The sequence below is a fragment of the Onychomys torridus genome, chromosome 8 (assembly GCF_903995425.1).
Source record: "Onychomys torridus chromosome 8, mOncTor1.1, whole genome shotgun sequence".
Classification (NCBI taxonomy): Eukaryota; Metazoa; Chordata; class Mammalia; order Rodentia; family Cricetidae; genus Onychomys; species Onychomys torridus.
In genome coordinates this window covers 103,260,312-103,266,311 of record NC_050450.1, presented here as the reverse complement: position 1 = coordinate 103,266,311, position 6,000 = coordinate 103,260,312, and positions in this window count along the sequence as shown.

Sequence of the window (6,000 nt, the reverse complement as noted above, 5' to 3'; positions counted from 1 at the left end):
GGTCTTTACACCATGAGCCTGCTCTTTTTCACAGCATTTTTCTCTCAGAAGCAGCTGCCTGACCATGGGGTACTAGGGCTGTGTCATCAGCCAGTCTCCACGGGGATAGACATGAGAATCCTATTTCCTGGTCTCAGCCTCAGTTAGGGATAAGACAGAGAAAGGGCAGAAGGAAGGACAGGGTGACATGGGGAAGGGGCTTCCTTGGCACTCAGGAGGGGAGGTCAGAAACTTGAACTCACGTAAGACCTTCGGCATGTCAGCGGGAGTCCGATAGTTGCTGTCCTGTGCCAAGAAGGAAAAGACCCACAGACACTCAGGTACCAAGACCTGGCCTGAACCTCACTCACCAGCTGCTGAGAGTGTCTCCCATCTGTCACCTGTCCTACCTGGGGACTGATGATTGCCACCTTCTCACCTTTCCCTGTGGCTGCTGTTTCATGGTTTTCCTATCCAGATGCCCTTTCTTTGAGGATGGCCCAAGTTTTGCTGATGTCATAATTTAGGTGCAGCCAGCCACTGCATCCTGCCTGTGATGTCATCAGGGCACAGGTGTGCCACGGGGCAGGCTGCAGCGCTGTGCAGTGCTGATGCATTTTGCTTCCCCATGGATGGATTCTCAGCTCTGGAGTCTCCATCTCTTGTGGCAGAGTAGCTACCGGCAGCTAGGACCACTTGCAGCTGATGTAATATCTGCTCATATTTCTGACCAAAGAGGGAAAATGGCCAGTGAGCAGCAGGAGGGTCTTGGGAGCTTGTTTCTTCTCTCTGGAGTGTGATTTTGTGATGTTAGCATTCCGAACTGCCCCTTGGGGACCCGCCCAGTGTCCTGATGTCTTCTTACATAAAGTCCCCATTAAGAGGAAAGGAACTCTCCTCCTTCTTCTTCCTGTCTCTCTCTCCCTTTCTCTATCTCTGCAAGGTGCACACCTCCATGCTCTCTCTCTCCTCCCTTTCTCCCTTCCCTTCTCCTTTTCCTCTTTAATGATAAAACTTTCCGCGTGGATGCCTTGCCTGCATGGTGTGAGTAACTTTCCACCATGCCCTCTTGGCCGAGGCTCGCATGGCGTGTTTCCTTGGCTCAAACCCTCCAAGGCCTCTCGAGCACTGTTTCACAACAGTGAGTGGAAAGGACAAGGCCTCTTTTTGCTCTAACATGTAATCCAAGCATTATTCTGGTATTCTTCCTCCTCCTCTCCTCTTCTTCAAAGATTTATTTGTTTTTACATGTATGAGTGTTTTGTTGGCATATGTGTATGTGCACCATATGCATGCAGTTCCTGAGGAGGCCAGAAAAGGGCGTCAGGTCCTCTGGAACTGGAGTTATAAATGATTATGAGTCACTGAGTGAGTGTTGGGAGCTGGACCCAGGTCCTTTGCAAGGGCAGCTAATGCTCTTAACCATTGAGCTGTCTTTCCAGCATCTGGTTTCCTCTTCTTCCTCTCTCTTCTCCATGCTAGGGATCACACCCAGGGCCTTACACACGCTAGGCAAATACTGCACCACGGAGTTACATCCCCAGCCTAGCCCCAGGCATTATCTCATTGGGAGGTTCTGTCTGCTTTCACCTTGTTTCCATCCTGGGAAGGAGGAATCAGGGATTCGGAAGCTGAAGAGAGCTGCCATCACCCCGGTTTACTGGTCTCTTGAGTCTTCTCTCCTGTCTTAGAGAACCAACCCCACAGGAAAAAGCCTCTAAGAAGTTTCAGTCTATCTATCTGCCTCAGAACACCAGCCTCACTCCTCTTGTTGTGCAGAAGAGGGGGACAGAAGCCGGCCTCTCCGCATTGTGGGGGTTGAGAGGAAGCATTTCAGCATCTCCCCCTAATTAAGGTGCCTACCGCAAGTTCTTTGTAGAAATCTTACGTGAGAAAATGGAGTTCTTTTTCTTTGGGGTGCTGGGCATCAAGCTCAGGGCCTGGTATGTATTAGACCCCAACTTTTCACACACTGGGCCTTGAAAAGTTTCTGGACTCCCACTGACCAAAGATGCAGCATGTATTCAGGACCTTGCAGCAGGCTCAGCTGCCTTGCCTTATGCAACTTCACTGAGGTCTGCACGCCCACCACGTGCAGTTTGCTGGATGCCTGTCATCGCCCCACAGAACCACAAACACTGCCTCACACACCTTGGCTCCACCTGGGTACTGTTGTATGTTGTGAACTGAAGTGTTTTGACTGTACATATGACGTTGTTTTGCTCTTATGGAAACAACATGGTTTAATTACAAAACCACAAAATTTTACTACTGCATTCCTCAGCGTGTGCCAAATCCGGATTCCATTAGAGCGTGGTGTTGAGGTTTGAAATGGTGATCCTGTGCATGCTGGGTAAGCCCCCATCAGCTGCGGTATCTCTTCAGCACTCTTTTAGCTTCTATTTTGTGTAAGAGTGAAGTTGCCCAGACTGGCCTTGAACTCATGGTATATCTAAAGATATCACTAATTCCCTATCCTTCTGCTCTAGCCTCCCAAGTAGATGACACTCGGGGTATGCTAGTCTTGGGCCCAGCTCCTCACCCCCCGACGCTAGAGTATGTTTCCCTGTGTTATCTGGCAGGATTATCATCCTGCCTTGGCTTCCAGGGTCTGGCACTCCAGGCATGAACAGATATGACTGAATTAGGGTTTTTTTTTTCTAAAGGGATTAAAAATAAAAGATTGCATTTGTTTTTATGCATAAAACAATTTGCCTGCATGTATTTCTGTGCACTACGTTCCTGTAGAGGCCAGAAGAGGACATGAGATTCCCTGGAATCCAGATGGTTGTGAGGCACTATGTGTGTGGTGGAAATCAAACACAGGTCCAGTGGAAGAGCAACCAATGCTCTTAAGCACTGAGCCATCTCTCCAGCCCCCGTTATAATTTTTCTTTCTTTCCTTCCTTCTTTCTTTCTTTCTTCCTTTTTTTTTTTTTTTTTAAGATTTATTTACTTAGTACAGTGTTCTGCCTGCATGTATCCCTGAAGGCCAGAAGAGGGCACCAGATGTCATTATAGATGGTTGTGAGCCACTACTTGGATGCTGGGAATTGAACTCAGGACTTCTGGAAGAGCAGCCAGGGCTCTTAACTGCTGAGCCATCTCTCCAGCCCCCCAATAATAGATTTTCAAAAAGCAAAAGCAACAAACAAAAAAACCGAAATCAAGGGCTGGAGAGATGGCTCAGCACTAAAGAACATTGTTTGCTCTTCCAGACAACCTGGGTGGGCTCTCTGTGCCCTCACAACTGGATGTAACTACAGTTCCAAAGGATCTGATTTCTTCTGTCTTCCTTGGGCACCAGGCATACACAGGGTGCACAGACATACAGGAGGCAAAACACCCATGAACATGAAATTATGTATTTATCAGTCGCTAAAAAAATTCTGGGGCTGGAGAGATGGCTCAGTGATTAAGAGTACATACTGCTCTTGCAGACCTGAATTCCCAGCCCCCACATTAGACAGCTAACAACCGCCTGTAACCTCAGCTGCAGCGATCCAATGCCCCTCTGACCTCCTCTTACACAGACATGTACAAGTACACACACACACACACACACACACACACACACACACACACACACACACTTCAGCAGAACATGGAGCCTTTAATCCCAGCACTCAGGAGGCAGATGCAGGCAGATCTCCGAGTTCTAGGCCAGCAAGCTCTAGTGAATTCCAGGACAGCCTGGGCTGCATAGTGAAACTCTGTCTCAAAATAATAAAAAAGATTCAAGGGGATGGGAGTGTATGTACAAGTACTTAGCAGGTGTGTATGAGGACCTAGGTTTCCCATCACCACAGGGCAAAAAAGAAAAAAAAAATCAGGTTCAGATTTCAGCAAATCTCTCATACAGTGAGTGCTATGTTGTTCCTATTGCTAGGCTCCGGGAGGCCCACTGTAGTTGGCTGGCTCTGCCTGGGTCATAGTCATCGTGTATTGAGCATGGGACAGGAGAAATGAAGATGCAGTCTGAGGCCAAGAGGAATGTCATATTCCTTCAGAACAGATTGAAGATTTCCGGGGGGCTGGAGAGATGACTCAGTGGTTAAGAGCACTGGCTGCTCTTCCAGAGGACCCAGATTCAATTCCTAGCACCCACATCAGGCTGCTCACAACCACCTGTAACTCCAGTCCGTAGTGATCCCAATACCCTCTTGGGCCAGTGTGGGCGCCAAGCATACATGTGGTGCACAGACATATATCTGAGCAAACACTCATACAAAATAAATATTAGGGGCTGGAGAGATGGCTCAGAGGTTAAGAGCACTGCTGCTCTCCCAGAGGTCCTGAGTTCAATTCCCAGCAACCACATGGTGGCTCACAACCATCTGTAATGAGATCTGGTGCCCTCTTCAGCTATGCTCTCAACCCTGTGCAAAGAAAGCTTTTACCAGTGGCCCTTACCTGGCATACCTGGCTCTCCAGCTTCCTTCCCTACCCCGGCCCCCTGGGGAGGAACTAAGGGGAGTTTTGTGAGCCCTTCTGTCAGAATTAGCAGACAGTACCAGAAACCTGGGCTCAGAACACGGGATGTGCCTCTTTGAGTTTCCTTCTCCTGGATTGAGGCCTTTCGTTGCTACTCCGAGTGCTTGAGTACACAGCTTCCCCCACCCCCCACCCCCAAACACACACTATTTTCAGAATGAATGCTGGTCAGAATAATCTGGCCCTTGATTATCAGTATCTCAGTATTTACTATCTCCTCACTGGCCCGGTTTCCTCTGTTCCACCATTGCTTGCTTAAATGGAGGCTCTGCGTGAAAGCAGATGGCTTGTCCCTCCTGCTGGGAGACGGAATGTGCCCAGCAGAGTGTCTTTGGATCTGCCTGCCATCACTTAGTCTGCTGTTGGTTTTCTGTCCCCACCACTTCTCAGACTTCCACTGCCACTTCCTCCTTTTCTCACCTTTTACAGGTTTCTGTCCTCTTAGAGTTCCGTCCTAGGGAAGTTCACTCACACTACCAAGGCATCTCCTCTGATGGTCTGTGTGAATGGGCTGGTTCAGGGCTGAGGATTTCAAACCTTCTCGACTTGAGAAGCTGAGAGTGAAAAGTGGAGCCAGATCCAGAGCCTGACACGCGCCATATCACTGTGTAGAGAAATGTGAATCACATCCATTGTACCCTGGCCCTTTAATAACGCATTTGAAAATGTTGATGTATGCCACTGAACCAGCCTCAGTTGAAGGTTTGGCTGTGTGACTGAACAAGCACCCTCTCCCTCTCTTCCCTCCTCCCTGCTGGATGCAACTCAGAAGGCCCAGAAGGAATGACCTGGACCTGCCACAGGTGGATGCTGTGTTTGAGGGTGGCATGGCTTTTCAATAGAGCCACCATACTACCTAGATGTGGCTGCGGTGAATGCTAAGAGAGGAATAAAGGTAGCAGGTATCTCAGCTGAACAGCAACCCAAACAATGGCTTAAGAAAGCGCTACTTGGGGGCTGGTGAGGCAGCTCAGAGGTTAAAGGCTTTTGCAGCCAAGCCAGAGTTTGATTCCTGGAAGCGTTCATCCGTGGTGGAGTGAGTGTGCTGATTCCTGTATGGTCCTGTGACCTCACCTGGGTACTGTGGCGTGAGTGATCCCCATCAATAACACTTTCTAAACAAACAAGTAGCAAGCTACACTCAGCCTTATTATGTGCAATCTGAGAGTCCCCAACATTAAGATTTTTTTTTAAAGTTAGTGGCATGGGCTCATGTAGCTTAGGCTGACCTCAAATCTGCTGTGTAGGGGAGCTTGATCTCCTAATCTCCCTGTCTCTCTTTCCCAAGGGTAGGGATTACAGGCACGTGCCATCATGTCTGGCTGGAGCTGTTAAGGGACTAGAGTTATATCATGAGGATTTGTGAGATGGAAGGTGAGTACAAGTGCAGTATGCAGGCCTGATGACCTTCATGCATTGCTGGATCCCACAGATGGTAATCAAGAAACAGTTCATGTACATGTACCTGCACACCCATAAAATATCAAGAAAAAAAGATTTAAAGTGGAATTTGATGTGAGAACGTTG